General features: G+C 49.5%; 1 pseudogene; it reads left to right on the top strand.

Moving 5' to 3' along the window:
* Window positions 1–13,897: 13,897 nt before the first annotated feature.
* On the top strand, window positions 13,898–14,829 carry LOC144247685 (olfactory receptor 14C36-like; annotated as a pseudogene).
* Window positions 14,830–17,485: the final 2,656 nt, after the last annotated feature.

Here is a 17,485-nt window from a genome sequence, read left to right as displayed (position 1 = left end):
CTGTTCTGCTTCTCTCATCCCTCTGTTGTCTATAATCAAAAGAGGAAAAAAAAAAAGCCTTGCAACAGTGTTAGAACAGTAAATAAAAACCAGACCTTTATTGGAAGCTTCCAGGCGTCCCAGTGGGGATGGGGCACACCCAGCCCCCAATTTCAATAAGGTAACAAGGTTCATTAATTAGAATATTTAACAGGGACATCCAATAGGAGATTCAGTTTCCCAACTGTCGGAACCCCGGGTTTGGCTGGGGTTCCTGTGTGGTGGTAGAGCTTCTCCTCCAACCCGCGTTCCCAAAGGAAAACTCCACAGTCTCTTCTTGTTCGGTCTCAAGATGTTTTATTGCTAGTTATCTAACAGATTAAGTTCTCGGGCTGCGGCCCTTTGGTCAGCAGCCCAGGCAGAGAGGCACACACTCCTGACACCCTGACTGTCTGGTGTCTTCTTCTCCTCTCCCCCCGCCCAGGGCTGCTGCTATCTTTTATAAGATATATTACGTATAACATGTTTACAATTATTCCCCAATACCTATTACCTACGTTACCAAGTGTTTTTCTATTCTAAACCAATCTGTGAGTGCCAACATCACCAAGAACATGGAGGCAAGGAAGAAGAAAGAAGAAGGATGGGTTCAGCCCACTTTCCTCCATCTTAGAACTTCTGACCCCCATGTACAAAGTAAAAACCCCCCTGTACATGCACTAAAACCCCCCTGTACACTACCAAAAAATATTTCCCTCTACTTTGTGACTACATTTACTATACTATCTAGCACTTTGTGACTGCTTGTTCTACCTTCAAAGTTGGTAATTCATTCCATGGTTCAAACTCGAAATCACAGCTAAATCCAGCTGCCTGCTGGGGTCCAGACTGCGTCTGACCACGGCCTGGAGCCTCTAAAAATGTCTGAGAGGTATTTTGAGTTCCCACATCTCCCCTCCCTGTTTGAACCAAAAACACCTGCTTTGCTACTTTGTTCAAGGCCCTTCGAATACACATGAAAATGCATGGCATGACAAGCAGAAGAACTACAAGCCCTATAAGAATATATGATATTACTTTCAAAATTTCTTTCCACACTGGTGAGAGATCAAAAAGGTTAAAGAAATCATCCCACCAGGACCCTGTTACTTTTTTCAGCTTGGTGATACTACTTTCTATTTGTTTTATATTTTCATGAATGGATTTTGAATGATCTGACAAGTTCATGCAGCACATCCCCTCAAATTCTTCACATCCGTGCCCATGTGACAGCAGCAAATAATCAATTGCCGCCCTGTTTTGGAGCACTGCTTGTCTTGCACTGCTGATGTCTGTTAACATGTCACTCAGTGCAGACGAAATGGCACGACTGTGTTTACTCAACCAGCAAGCTATGTGGTCCAATTGTGTCAAGGCCACCCCCGATGCTGTTTGGGGCGAGAAAATTGCAACTGCAATTCTCCGAGCCTTGTCCCAGGTATAAACATCATCATCACAATTTGGACTGTATTGATCAAGGGATCTTTTTTCCCTGCGTGTCTGCTCCTTTAAAGTTTTCAAATCAGGTGCAATCAATGAGAGCTCCCCAATGCTGCATGGACCGCCCTTGATTTTTGCAGGGATAGCAGGCCAAACTCTGTCCCCGCAAATCAAAAACACTCCCTTCGGTAAAGTGGCTGGGTGTTGAAGGGATGCTTTGCTTGTCACCTTGGTGTAATTGCACCAAGATGATGCATTTTTATAAAAAGATAGATTTGGAGTGACATCTATTGTATGATTATCTGTCTTTGCCACTCTTACTGGATCAAATTTGATGCAATATTTCATTTTTGTTGACCCAAAAATGTCTAGTTCTGGAGGTTCCAGGTGAGCCACAGGAAGGTATGGTGTCCAAACATGCCACCCTTCCATAGGATCTGAAAAGGTTTTTAAAACCTTTAGAGGGATATTTTTTGGAATTGGCCACTCCTTCACTGGCACACCTACCAAACATGTTGAAAATGGTTTCCCTGGCTTTGAATGAGTCAGACAAATACTGTCCAGACCCGCTGCCTTTGCCAAAGTTTCCCACACATTTTCCCTTGGTTGTTTCATGGGAAAGTCTGTCTCATTGTCCAAAGCAACGGACAAGAGAATGAGACACATGAACACTACCTGTCTAAACTCCATGTCCATGTCCCCAACCTTTGTGAAAAACCCTGCAATGCAGCAATGTTCAAATGACACTTAATTTCCCCGAAAAACCCCAAGTCTCTGAATAATTAATTGTTGTCTGACGAGACGTCTGCAGCGTCCTTGTCTGCCTCCGTCTGCGTGCTCTCTTCTTTGCTCCTCGGGTCCACGTCCACCTGCGTCTGCACCCGGAAAGGTTTCACGTGCCTCGCCGACACCCACTTCAGTCCTCGCTCTGTGGAAACACAAGCGAAACCCTTGCCTCAAGTTATTAATGTAAATGGACCTTCAATTTGTCCTGATTCCGGATTTCTGATCAAAACCAAAGGATTTTCCCTTAACTTTGCTTGTGTACTGTTTGTAAAATGCCTAACAATTGGTGGTGTGGGCTCTGAGAAAGAACCATTTAAAAAATTCAATACATACAGAGCTTTGTTCAGCCGCATATAAGGTGTTGAACCTGCCTCTCCCCTTTTCTGTTTATCCAAAAGGGATTTCAGGGTGTGATGTGTTCTTTCAATGATTGCTTGACTTGAGGGAGAATAAGGAATACCAAAAATGTGTTTCACTCCCCATTTTTTCAAAAATTTGTCAAGCACTTTGCTTGTATAAGTTGGACCATTATCTGTTTTTATTTCTTGTGGCACCCCGAGTGATGCGAAGGCTTGCAAAAAGTGTCTGCAGGCATGTTCTGCGGTTTCCCCTGTATGTAATGATGCAAAAATTGCCCCTGAAAATGTGTCAACTGAAACATGGATACCCAAAAGATGGGTATTTTGTGACATCAGCCTGCCAGAGCTGAAGACTCTGCAATCCCCTTGGATTGACAGCTCCTGTAGACGCAGGAGGCTGCACAAGCTGACAGTCTGGACAAGCATTGATGATCTCCCTCGCCTGACTTTTGGAGAGGCGAAAGGATTCCACCAATGCCTGTGCATTCTGATGGAAAAATGCATGGCTCAATTTTGCCTGCTCAAAAATATCCGGCAATGTCTGAGATATGGTCATTGTGAGTTTGTCTGCTTGAGCATTTCCCTCCGCTAAGAACCCTGGGAGTGATGAATGTGCCCTGATATGTGTAACAAAATATTTGTGTTCTCTATTTTCCAAAATTGTTCTCATGCATGACAGATATGAATATAGAATTTCATTGTCAGTGTGTTTCAAAAGTGATCCTTCCAACCGTCTGACCACATTTGCAACATATGCTGAATCTGTGACCAGATTGAGAGGTTCCTGAAACAATTGAAAAACCCTGACAACTGCTGCCAATTCCACAATTTGTGGCGAACCCTGTACCATTTTTATGTCTGATTCCCACTCCCCTGTTTTAGAATTTTGCCATGTAACTACTGATTTATGAGTTTTTCCTGAACCATCGGTGAACACTGTCATCCCATTCACTGGTTCCTGGCTTATTTTTGGCTTTTCTCTGAGACTTACTTTCGCATTCAGCATCCTGTGAGCTGGAAAATGAACAGTACAAATTCCTGGATAACCTAACAAAGCAATTGCAAAATCCTGTGATTTCTGCATCGCCCATTCAAAATATACCTTCTTCAAAGGAACATGAATAACTGAGAAATCTCTGCCTGACATTGTCAACAACCTGGTTCTTGCCTTAATGATAATCTGTGCTACCATTTCTAGATCCGTAAGAATTGTTTTTGAGGGCCTGTAAGCTAAGAAAACCCACTCTATCAACAAAAGAGGGTCCATTTGAGACAAATCCCATTGGAAAATCAACCCATATAACTGTGCTGTTTCCCCCAACACTGCTAAATGAAAAGGCAATGATTCTACAAAGCGATGTGCTTGTCTCTGCTGAATCATGTCTGTGATCTTTTCAAGATCCTTTTTTGCTTCAGGCGTCAGAGTTCTGGGAGATTTGATGTTATTGTCCCCTCTCAAAAGATCAAGCAACGATGAGATGTCGTCATTGGTGATTCCCAGGATCGGTCTCATCCAGTTGATCTCCCCCAAAAGCTGTTGCAAATCCTGGAGATTGATGACCTTTGTGTTGATTTCCAGTTTCTGTGGCCTTATTGTTTGTTTCGTGATCTTCCACCCCAGGTATTTCCAAGGTGCAATTTCCTGTATTTTTGGTGTACTAATTTCCAGTCCTGCTTTTTGCACCTGCGCAATCACACAGTCACGAACTTCTTGCACCTCTTGTTTTGTTGGCGCTGCAATGAGCAAATCATCCATATAATGGATAATTTTTGCTTTTGGATGTTTTTCTCGTGCTGGATGCAAGGCTTGGGCCACATACCATTGGCAAATGCTTGGAGAGTTTTTGAGTCCCTGAGGAAGAACCGTCCAGTGGTATCTCTACAAAGGTACTTCTCTGTTGATGCTTGGGACAGAAAACGCAAAGCGTGGAGCATCATCTGGATGAAGTGGAATGCTGAAAAAACAGTCCTTGAGATCAATGATCACAAGCGACCAGTCCCTTGGGATCATCGAGAGAGATGGAAGCCCAAGCTGCAGTGGCCCCATGTCCTCGATGACCTCGTTAATTTTCCTGAGATCATGAAGCAGTCTCCAAGACCCTGAAGTTTTCTTGTGAATGACAAACACTGGGGAATTCCATGGGCTGTTTGTTGGTTTGATGTGTCCCTTCTGCAGCTGTTCTTGGACCAACTTTTTCAATGCACTCAATTTTTTCTGCTCCAGGGGCCACTGATCCACCCAAACAGGATCATTTGTTTTCCAGGTCAGTTTCAAAGTGGCGAGTGCCACAGTGACCCCTGTTAAAAATCCAATTCTAATTTCAGTCCCCATTGTGCCAAAAGGTCCCTTCCCCATACCGTGATGGGCTTTTGCACGATGAAAGGACGGATAACTGCTGTCTTTTTTCCCGGACCTGTGACAACAATTGCGTTCTCACTCTGCATGCACAGGGAACTCCCCCCTATGCCTGTGAGAGAACCCAAAGGTGCAACCAAGTCCCATTCCCGAGGCCAAAAAATGTATGAAATAACTGTAACATCCGCTCCTGTGTCAAGCATCCCTGTAATAACAATTGTCTTTTCGTTACAAGTCAACTGACAAGTAACAATGGGTCGATCCCGGCTCAAATGTTTCACCCAAGATGCATGCACCTCTGCTTGATCACCAGGAAAAGAGTCCCGTTTGTTGAACACTGGCATGGCTTGCCTTTCTGGATGAGATGGCAAAGCCATAGCTCGAGCAATCGGTGTGTTTTGTGGAATTGTCAGAGGTGGTCGCAAGGCTTTTGCCGTGACCATCAGCTCCTCATTACAGTTTGCTGAAATCAAAGATGGATAAACAACAAGTCCAAGGATACTGCTCCTGTCCCTGGCCATTATTAAAAAGTCCTGTCTTTTCCAAGAAGTCCCTGTGACACCTGTAGGTATCACTGCATGGCTATTGTTCAAAAGACATGTCAGTTTGGAGGTTGCCAAGACGCATTGGAATCCGGGTGGTACCAAGTCTGGGTCGCTGGGGATTTTGGAGATTGCTCTGCTGAGAGGTTCTGTTTGTTGCTCCCCGAGGATTGTCCCTGTTGGTTCTGTGTCACTGCCAGGATTTGTGTCTGAGCGCGCTGGCGTTGATTCGCGCTCTTTTTCCCGTTTCCCGGAATAGGAAGAAGTTTCCCATCCACATCTGTCTGTGAGTGACACTCACTTGTGAGATGTTTCCCTCTCCTGCACCGAGGGCAAAGGTTTGGTGGCTTGTTGGGCTTTGAAAGTTGTGGGCAGTTCCTTTTAATATGTCCTTGTGCCCCACACCCAAAGCACCGTCTCTCTGCATTAGGGTTGCTCTTTGTATAATTTGCAAGAGCTTCCCTGACACGTTTTTCAATTTGATCCCCCAAGTGTTCCTCCATGATGGAAGCAACATGTTGTGGTGTCCCCACCTTGCTGCACGCCTCGATCATGTCTGCCAAGGTGGCCTGGTGTGGCATCGTGCTGATGATCTGTCTGCACTCCAGATTGGCATTGGAGAACGCGAGGCTTTTGACCAGGTGTGGTTTCACTCCCTCCTCGCTCACCTGCCGCTCCACCGCCTGAGAAAGACGATCCACGAATGAAGAAAACGGCTCTGCAGGACCTTGTTTGATCTCGGTGTAGATTGTGTCCTGGACCCCCGCTGGAGCAATTTAAAGAATCGCCCTCCGTGCTGCCTCTTTGATGTCGCTGAGCACGTGACGTGGGAGCCTCACAGCCTGTTGAGTTGGATCGTCCTCAGGAGGATCACCAGCAAGCTGCGCCATGGTGAGGTTCGCATTCGGCCCGCCCTGGTATCTGGCTCTCAGCTCCTCCAGGGATCTCCTCCATGCCTTCTGCCACACGAGAGCTTGGGTGTCTGTAAGAACTGATGTCGCAAGATATTTAAGATCATACGGTGTTAAATCATACATTCCAAAAATACTTTTTAACATTTGCTTGAAATATGGTGATGACAACCCATTGTCCCGAATGGCCTTAGCTAAATCTTTGATTGCTCCACGGTCCAGGCGTTCCCATCTCGGGTTTTGGCCCTGAGTGTCATAGTTCACTGGCATAATTATATTTCCCGAGCCCTGCAATAAACCTTTCTCTTTCTCCAATTCTGCTAGAATGTCCTGCCAGTCCACTTTTGCACTCTGCAAAGCCGTAAATTCAGTGGGTACTTGCCTGTAGAGTGGAGTCATCTGTTGTGGCTGCAGTTCTGGTGCAGCAGCACTCACCGATACCAATGGCGTCTGCAGCATCTGTGAAGACGAAGGCTGGAAGCCTCTGGAGAAAAGTGAAGCATCTGCTGTGGAGGAGAACACACGACTGCCTTGCATTATTTGGAAAATTTTTGGAAGATGAACCAACAGTTCTGGCTGTGACTCCAAGGCTGTGCTTAAATATCGTAAAAGAAATTCAACAACCCCCTTTGATATTAAAATTGACTCTCCCTGCCCCGAAAGTTTGGCAGACCTTGATTTTGGAATTGTCCAAGCTGGGACACCCTCCGAAGCAGTGATGCGTATCGTTTCCTCCCGTTGCTGTGTCTCAGCAGAAGTGTCCTGAGTCCCGCACTGTTCCGGTGTCAGTGGAGGTTCCTGCTGCCGTGCAGATGTGACCTTTTTCACCCTGGATTTTTTCTTATAAGAAACTGGAAAAAAGTCCTGCAATGTCACAGTCCCACCACTGGGTGGCGCAGTGCCTTGACCGGACAAGTTCTGTGCCGCCTGTTGCAATGTTGTGGTTCCGCCACTAGATGGCGCTGCCGCCTGACCACCTGAGGTCGGAACCGCACTCTGCTCTTCAATCTGCACTTCTGACAAACATTTTAACACCTCTTCTGTCAACTGATTTACATTTGCAAATCCCGCACTAATTCCCGATAAACCTTTGAGCATTTCTCCTAACAACTGATTCACGTTTGCAATCCCTGCAGTTGGTGAAACTGACTCTTGTTGTAACAACTGTTCTAATTCGGTCATGTCAGAAGCAGACAGGGATTGGCCGTGGGCTTGGGCCGTCTGTTGCCATGGGAACGATCCCTGCCTGCGTCATCTCAGGGGAGTGAACGCTCCTGCTCCGACCTTGGCTATGCTTTGGCCTCGCTCCGCCCCGCACCGCCTCCGAATCAGAGCCACTGCCGTCCCCCACAAGGCTGACGCAATCACCTTCCTGTTCCCATTCCAACCCTGATGTTTCCGTCTCACTTTGCCCGTCTCCTGGCTCCATGCCAGCACCCACAGCCTGCGCGCGCCGGCTCCGCCCCCTGTGTGCCCGTCCCGCGCATTCGAAATGTGAGAAATCCCCTCCACCCGTGGCTGTCGGGTTTTGCTCGACCTTCACACACGTGCCTGCCGCCTGAGCTGCAGCGAGGAACGCCTCCCGCTGCCCCTCGGCCGCTTCCTCAGCAGCCCTGGCTGCCGCGGTCAGGGAGCCAAGTTCCCACGCCCTTTGGGCGGCCGCTTCTGCAGCCTCATGGATTCTCGACATTGAACGCGTCACCGGGCGCTCCGAGCGTACCACCGTCGCACTCGCACCCCCCGCTTTCGCCCCGATCCGTCCCGCCCCCGCCGCTCCCCCCGGCCTCGCCTTCTGCGCGGGCTGTTTTGAACTCCCAGCCTGTGCAGATGCGAAAGCACTTTCCTCTCCCTCCTCCCCCTGCTCTGCACTCACGTTCGCACCTTCCCCCACCGGAGCTGCTGCCGCCGCCGCCGCCCCCCCCAGCGTGGGTTTGGACTCGGGCAATGCCTTCCCCCCACTGAGGGTCGCGGCTGTGCCTGGCTCACCCGCCTCCGTCTGGGGAATTTCTGCGTCGGAGGAGCTTAGGGACTCTTGGGAAACTGAGGAACAGTGAGAACCCGGGGACACGGGACGCGATGGGGTATCATCTCCCTGATTTTCCACAGAAAGCATTCCTACTTGTCCTGTGCTTGTGGGGAGAGGGTCTGTCCCAAGCTGCTGGCCGGACTGTCCCCCCTCCTGTTTGTCACCAGGAGCTGTAGCTGCCTGGCTTGAGCTGCCGCGTTGTGAGAGTGACTGTAAAACTGTTCTTGCTGAAGATAAAAGTTTTGCGGCAAGCTTATTATTTTTTATAGCCTGATAATATAATTGCTTGTTAATTTCCTGCCAAAAATTTGGCTCATACAACAAATCTGGATCTGAGTGTGGGAAGTTACACCGCACCCATAATAATAAATCTTTCAACTCCTTTTGAGCAATCTCTACCGGATGGGCAGAGATGATGCCCTGGAAAGCAGATACTATTTCTTTTTCCTCTTGGGAGAATTCCCCCCCCATGTTCTTAATTTTGACCGTTCTCACCAAAAGCTGTGTCGGCTCGAGGTCAGTCCGGAGATGGCACTGATCACCGTCCAGCAGGTCACAGGTGAGAGATCCCAGGCGCGCTTCTGGGTCGTCTCCTCCCTGGAAAGTCCCCGAGACGAGTTGTTTCGGTGAAGGTCAGGTTCTTACCTCGAGCTGTCCGCTCCCTCTCGTCTTGGAATTTGCGGCGAGTGTGTGCTCTGCTCTTCTCTCTTTTTTTTTTCTTCTTTTCTCCGCTGATGCAGGTTGGAGGTTGTTTGATGTTTCTTTTTGGTCTTCTTGCTGATGCCCACCCACAGGGACGCCAGTTGTCGGAACCCCGGGTTTGGCTGGGGTTCCTGTGTGGTGGTAGAGCTTCTCCTCCAACCCGCGTTCCCAAAGGAAAACTCCACAGTCTCTTCTTGTTCGGTCTCAAGATGTTTTATTGCTAGTTATCTAACAGATTAAGTTCTTGGGCTGCGGCCCTTTGGTCAGCGGCCCAGGCAGAGAGGCACACACTCCTGACACCCTGACTGTCTGTGTCTTCTTCTCCTCTCCCCCCGCCCAGGGCTGCTGCTATCTTTTATAAGATATATTACGTATAACATGTTTACAATTATTCCCCAATACCTATTACCTACGTTACCAAGTGTTTTTCTATTCTAAACCAATCTGTGAGTGCCAACATCACCAAGAACATGGAGGCAAGGAAGAAGAAAGAAGAAGGATGGGTTCAGCCCACTTTCCTCCATCTTAGAACTTCTGACCCCCATGTACAAAGTAAAAACCCCCCTGTACATGCACTAAAACCCCCCTGTACACTACCAAAAAATATTTCCCTCTACTTTGTGACTACATTTACTATACTATCTAGCACTTTGTGACTGCTTGTTCTACCTTCAAAGTTGGTAATTCATTCCATGGTTCAAACTCGAAATCACAGCTAAATCCAGCTGCCTGCTGGGGTCCAGACTGCGTCTGACCACGGCCTGGAACCTCTAAAAATGTCTGAGAGGCATTTTGAGTTCCCATACCCAACTTACTCATCCTGGGCTCTACCCATTGAAGTAGGTCCAAAGGCTTCTTTGCCCCACTTTTTGTTATGACTGCTCACATTCAAAAACTAAAATGTTCTTCTTGTGGGTCCTCTTAATAATAATAGTATGCAGTATTTCAGGAATGTATTTAGACAGTCAGCTTATTGTTCTAAAATCTAAGAGATAGGTAGGAAATATATTAGAATCAATTAAGGATTACAGGTTTATAAGTACATAATAGTATTTTAGTAGAATGAATTAAGACATTAATAGAGAAAAGTATGGATTACAGTTTTATAACTATATAACAGTAATTTACAGAACTACAAATATATTACAAATATATAAAAAGCAAAAAAATTTTTGTCACCACCCAAAATTTCCCATCCTCCTCCAAGCAGGAAATTGAAAACACTTCCAGCAAAGCTCCTGACCTTTACAGCAATCCCAGGCTTCCCTTCTTTGGGAAGTGCCCTCCGGAGCTGTGCCCAGGCTGGTCTGAGCTGGGAGCAGCCCTGCCCCAGCCAGCCCCTCTCAGCAGCAGCACCTGCCCTGCTCAGGGTGGCTCCTTCCCCCCACAGCTCCTGGCCAGCGCTGGGAGCAGCTCCAGGGCCGGCTGAGAGCTGTCCCTGGCAGGCAGCAGAGTCCCTGGCCCAGCACAGCGCCCTGGGCTGCAGGACCCTGCTCTGCAGGACAGCCCTGGGCACCCCTGGCTGCTCTGCACAGGAGATGAGCAGAGAATGCACTCACAGGGTCTGTGGGCATTGGCATGTTCCAGCTTTAGGAGATCTCTCCAGGAGCTGCAGCTGCATTGTCCTGCAGCCAGAGGTTCCTGTGCCAAGGGCTGGCAGTGATTCTGCCCCAGGCATTTCTCAGCCCCTTCCCAGCCCTGACTAATTGAAGCTCTCTGTGCCTCTGTGCTGTGCCCGCACTGGCTGCAGGCAGTGCCCCAGCCTTGCTGGGCTGGGAGAAGAGCTGCTCAGCAAGAGAAATGTGCTTTTGAAGCAGATAATTGGGGCCATGATTGCACAAACCTCTCTCAGAGTCTGTAGCAAAAGGGTAACACCAAGTACCTTAAAGAACTGAAGTACCTTGAAGCATTAATGAGCTCCACTGAGTGTTGTTCCTGACAAAGCCTCTCCAGGGACTAATTACAGCAGATAATTGGAGGCCATGATTGCACAAAGCTCTCAGAGACTCCAAGGCAAAAGCAAAAGCCAAAGTCCTTTCAAAAACCTGCAGTCCCTGGGAGCATGAAGGAGCCCCCAGGGCCATTCCTGACCAAGGCTCCCCAGGGACTCCTTCCAGCAGATCCTTGAGGCCACTGGGATGTGCGCCAGGGGGGATGCTGAGGGCAGGACCAGGGGCTGACAGTGCCCAGCCTGGCTGGGGCTGTGCCAGGAGGCCCCAGGGCCTCAGAACAAGGTGTCTCTTCACAGCCCTTGGTGGCACAGACCCTGCTGTGCCCCAGGGCACCAAGACTTGGCTTCTCTGTGTCCCCACCTGGCATCAGTGCCTCCAGTTCTCTGCTCTGCCTGGGGCCTGGGGCCACTTTCTCAGTCGTGTCCCTCAGTGGGACCCATTAAAAGTCAGAGAAACTTTGGAGCTGGATTCTGATTTGGAGTTCTGGAGAGGTTTCTGCAGCTCCCTCTCAGGGCCTGATGTTCAGGGCCTGAGCACAAAGCCCCAGAGGGTCATTAAAGTCCTTGTGCTGTGTCTGTGCTGCTGAGCTGGGCCAGGCTCCTGGCACAGAGGGTCATCCTGGTAACCAAGCAGAGCTTCAAAAGCACATTGTTCTTGCTGAGCAGCTCTTCTCCCAGCCCAGCAGGGCTGGGGCACTGCCTGCAGCCAGCCCAGGCACAGCACAGAGGCACAGAGAGCTTCAATTAGTCAGGGCTGGGAAGGGGCTGAGAAGTGCCTGGGGCAGAATCACTGCCAGCCCTTGGCACAGGAACCTCTGGCTGCAGGACAGTGCAGCTGCAGCTCCTGGAGAGATCTCCTAAAGCTGGAACATGCCAATGCCCACAGACCCTGTGAGTGCATTCTCTGCTCATGTCCTGTGCAGAGCAGCCAGGGGTGCCCAGGGCTGTCCTGCAGAGCAGGGTCCTGCAGCCCAGGGCGCTGTGCTGGGCCAGGGACTCTGCTGCCTGCCAGGGACAGCTCTCAGCCGGCCCTGGAGCTGCTCCCAGCGCTGGCCAGGAGCTGTGGGGGGAAGGAGCCACCCTGAGCAGGGCAGGTGCTGCTGCTGAGAGGGGCTGGCTGGGACAGGGCTGCTCCCAGCTCAGACCAGCCTGGGCACAGCTCCGGAGGGCACTTCCCAAAGAAGGGAAGCCTGGGATTGCTGTAAAGGTCAGGAGCTTTGCTGGAAGTGTTTTCAATTTCCTGCTTGGAGCACGGGGTGAAAGATGTGGTTGCTGAGAAAAAGATTTTTGCTTTTCATATATTTTTCAGATGACCATAGCTCTATAAATTACTGTTATATAGTTTTAAAATAATTATCCTTACTTAACTATTAAACCCTAATTGACTCTATTAAAATACTATTATATACTTATATAACTGTAATCTTTTACTCTAGTACATTTCCTTACCTTTATCTTTGATTTTAGAACAATAAACTGTCTAAATACATTCCTGAAATACTGTATAGTCTTATTATCAGGAAGAGGACATACAAGGTGAACATTTTGGTTTTTGACCAGAATGTGACCAGTCCTAAAAAAAACATGCAAAAAGCCTTTGTGCATACGCCAAGGGGCTGACCCAAGTTTATGTAACTGGTGCAGCTGAATCTCATATTGGATTTTCCTGTTAAATAATCTATTTAATTAACCTTAATTAATTGTTGAAATCAGAGGTTGGTGTGCCCCATACCCACTGGGACACCAGGAAGCTTCCAATAAAGGTCTCGTTTTTGCTTTACTGTTCTAACACTGTTGCAAGGATTCTTTTTTCTCTTTTGATTATAGACAACAGGGGGATGAGAGAAGCAGAACAGGAATTGTAATCCCAGAATGACAGAACATTCTGAGTTGAAAGGGACACACGGGATCATCAAAGGAATGTTTGAACATTTACAGAGACTCCAGAACTGTGACTTTGGGTGGTCAGTGTCTCTGCTGGGAGCCTCCCAAAGGGCCTTCAGCCACTCCTCAGCCCTGGGCAGCAGCAGCATCACCTCTGCAGGGCCCAGCAGGGCTCTCCTGAGCTGCCCTTGCCCAGCTGCACACAGAGCCTGCCCCAGCCAGGGCCCTGCACACAGGCAGGTTTCTGTAGGGCCGGGCCGAGGGCACACAGGGTGGGATGGGCTCTGTGAGCGCTGGCAGGGACAAGGTACCTCTCAGGAGGGGATGTCCAGGCCCAGGGAGATGCTCAGGGAAGCAGAGGGGGCTGAGCACAGCAGTGCTGGGGGAACAAGCCCATCCAGCCCCTCACCTGCTCTCAGCCACAGGGAATCCTTTGCCTCTCACATCTCTCAGTGGCAAACTCTGAGTGCAGCAGGAATGCTGGGGATTTCTGACCTCAGAGAGCCAGGAATGATGTGTGAGTAAGAAAACAATTCCTAAAACCAACTCCTGCAATCTGTTTCCTTTAGAAATGTGAGTGCAGATGGTACCAAGCCTTTCTGCATTGGGAGTGATTCCCCTGACAACTCCTGAATATCCAGACTTGTTCCTCTGCAACATGGCCACAAACCCAGGGCAGCAGGGCAGGGATGGCTCCTCGAGAGCCCCCACACACAGCCCTGGCTGCTCCTGGCACACTCAGCCAGCACAACTGGAGCTCAGGCAGGGACCTGGGTGAAGGTTTTCCCAGAGCAGGAACAAAGGTGGGTGAGTCGCAGCAGGACAGTCTGCAGGGAATGGCCAAGGTTTGGCTCCAAGCAGCCTCTCCTGACTTGTCCCTGTCCTTTCTCCATGAACAGGTGCCCATGTGCAGCCACAGCAAATGTCCAACAGCAGCTCCATCAGCCACTTCCTCCTGCTGGCACTGGCAGACACGCGGCAGCTGCAGCTCCTGCACTTCTGCCTCTTCCTGGGCATCTCCCTGGCTGCCCTCCTGGGCCCCGGCCTCATCATCAGCGCCGTAGCCTGCGGCCACCACCTGCACGCGCCCATGTTCTTCTTCCTGCTCAACCTGGCCCTCAGCCACCTGGGCTCCATCTGCACCACTGTCCCCAAAGCCATGCACAATTCCCTCTGGGACACCAGGAACATCTCCTACACGGGATGTGCTGCTCAGCTTTTTTCTTTCTGTTCTTCCTTGGATCAGAGTTTTCCCTCCTGACCATCATGTGCTATGACCGCTACGTGTCCATCTGCAAACCCCTGCACTACGGGACCCTCCTGGGCAGCAGAGCTTGTGCCCACATGGCAGCAGCTGCCTGGGCCAGTGCCTTTCTCAATGCTCTGATGCACACAGCCAATACATTTTCCCTGCCCCTGTGCCATGGCAATGCCCTGGGCCAGTTCTTCTGTGAAATCCCAGAGATCCTCAAGCTCTCCTGCTCCAGATCTTATCTCAGGGAACTTGGGCTCATTGCAGTTGGTGCCTGTTTAGGATTTGGATGTTTTGTGTTCATTTTTTTCTCCTATGTGCAAATCTTCAGGGCTGTGCTGAGGATCCCCTCTGAGCAGGGATGGCACAAAGCCTTTTCCACCTGCCTCCCTCACCTGGCCGTGGTCTCCCTGTTTGTCAGCACTGGTGCATCTGCTCACCTGAAGCCCCCCTCCATCTTCTCCCCATCGCTGGATCTGTCAGTGTCAGTTCTGCACTCGGTGGTTCCTCCAGCTGTGAACCCTTTCATCTACAGCCTGAGGAACCAGGAGCTCAAGGCTGCAGTGAGGAGACTGATGACTGGATGGTTTCAGAAACATTAAACTGCTGGCCAATTTCTGCAAATCACTTATAATAAAAGTAATTTTTGATACTTCTTGTTTGTTTCATTTCAGAGGTTCTTTGTCGTCATTTTAGTTTTTCCAGCTTGTCAACACAGATATGTCATTGTTTGTGCCATTGAGGTGACATCACAGAGAGCAGTGTGGCATGACAGAAAGCTGTGTGACATCACAGAGATGTCACTGTGACATCACTGAGATGTCTGTGTGGCATCACAAAAAGATTTGTGACCTCACAGAGTCAATGTGACATCACAGAGACGTCCGGGTGATATCACAGAGAGCTGTGTGACATCACAGAGATGTCAGTGTGATATCAAAGGCAGCTGTGTGACATCACATTGAGCTCTGTGACATTACAGAGATGTCAATGTGAAGTCACAGAGATGATTGTGTGACATCACAAAAAGCCATGTGACCTCACAGGTTCAGTGGAACATCACAGAGAACTTGGTGACATCACAGGAGGTTATGTTACATCACAGACATGTTCATGTGGCATCACAGAGAGCTGTGTGACATAACAGAGATGTCAGTCTGACATCACAGAGATATCTGTGTGACATCACAGAGAGCTGTGTGATGTCACAGACATATCAGTGTGATGTCACAAAAAGATGTGTGACCTCACAGGGTAAGTGTGACATCACAGAGAGCTTTGTGACACCAGAGAGATGTCCATGTGACATCACAGAGATTTCAGTGTGACATCACAGGGAGCTGTGTGACATCACAGAGATGTCCATGTGACAGCACAGGAGGTTGTATGATATCACAGGGCTATCATTGTGATGTCACAGAGATGTCCGTGTGACATCACAGAGATCTGTGTGACATCACAGTTATGTCAATGTGACATCACAGAGTGCTGTGTGACATCACAGAGATTTCAGGGTGACTTCACAGAGATTTCAATGTGACATCTCAGTTGAGTGACATCACAGAGGCATCAATGTGACATTACAGAGAGCTGTGAGACATCATAGAGACCTGTGTGATGGCACAGAGAACAGTGTGACATCACAGAGATGTCAGTGTGATATCAAAGGCAGCTGTGTGACATCACATTGAGCTCTGTGACATCACAGAGATGTCTGTCTGATGTCACAAAAAGATTTCTGACCTCACAGGGTCAGTGTGACATCACAGAAATGTCCATGTGACATCACAGAGAGCTCAATGTGACATCACAGAGTGTTGTGTGACGTCACTGAGACGGCAGAGTGACATCACACAGATGTCACTGTGACATCAAATGGAGGTTGTGTGCCTTCACAAGGATGTCAGTGTGACATCACAGAGAGCTGTGTGACGACACGGAGCTGTCAGTGTGACATCACAAAAAGCTGTGTGACATCACAGCGCTGTCACTGTGGCATCACAGAGACGTCCATGTGACATCAGAGAGAGCTGTGTGACATCACAGTGATGTCAGTGTGACATCACAAAAAGCTGTGTGACCTCACAGGGTCAGTGTGACATCACAGCATGGCCGCAGTCCTGTCCCAAAGCACTGGGCAGGTGAGGCAGGAGAGCTGGGAGCAGCTGCCTCAGCTCCTGAAGCCCTGCCAGCCCAAGGGGCTGCTTTGCCCAGCGCAGCTTCAGCCACTGCCCCCTTCTCACCATCCAAGGATCCTTGGTGAGCACCGCGAGGCCTCGGAGCGCCAGGTAATGCCTGTGACAGCATTCACTCCAGAGTTACCTTGACATGGTCTCCAGAGCGCTGCCACGACATTTACTCAAGTCCGGGCAATGCAGGACCTGAAAGGCACAGGGCAGTGACAGGCGACCCGGCCGGCAGGAGCCCAGAACCACACAGGGTGGGGACCAGGCAGCAGCACAGGGCCTGGACACCGTCCCAGGCAGCTGCGGCTGCGAGAGGGCAGAGAGCTGGGAGGCAGCTGAGCGAGGCAGCGCTGGCCAACAGGCTCACCTCCACCAGGACTGTCAGGAAGATCAGATCATAGCATGGCTTCTCCAAGGGACCATTGTGATAATGTGGGGCCTGTGAGACCCGGGGACCATTTTGACTCTGTGGGGACTCATGGAATCATGGAGAGCACTGGGACATTGCTGAGCCTCATGGAAGCAAGGGGACGGTACTGACACTGTGTGGCTCCACGGAATTTAGGGATCATTGTGACACTAGGAGGGCCCATCAAACCAAGGATCCACTGTGACACTGTGGGGCCTCAAGGAACTGTGGAGACCATTATGGCACTTTGGGGTGTCATGAAACCAAGGGTCCATTGTGACACTGCAGAACCAAGAAGATCATTGTTGACAGTACCAACCTCATGGAACCAAGGGGCCATTGTGGCACAGCAAGGCCCTGTGCAACCAAAGGGACCATGGTGACACTGTGGAACCTCATGGTACCACAGGTCCATTGTTACACAGCAGCCACAGCAGGGCTGCAGAACCAAGGAGATCATTGTGACACTACACAACCTCATGGAATCAGGGTGTCCATGTTATGCTACTGAACTTCACAGAACTAAGGGTCCCTTGTGACACTGGGGAACCAAGGAGACTGCTGTTGGCAGTATGAAAGCTCATGGAACCAAAAGTCCATTGTGACATTGTGTGGCCTCATGGAACCATGGAGACCATTCTGACACTTCAGGACCCACTGGAG

This window comes from Lonchura striata, chromosome 31, assembly GCF_046129695.1.
Source record: "Lonchura striata isolate bLonStr1 chromosome 31, bLonStr1.mat, whole genome shotgun sequence".
NCBI classification, from domain to species: Eukaryota; Metazoa; Chordata; class Aves; order Passeriformes; family Estrildidae; genus Lonchura; species Lonchura striata.
The sequence above is the reverse complement of the archived record's forward strand: the minus strand, read 5'-3'. Positions and strand labels throughout refer to the sequence as shown.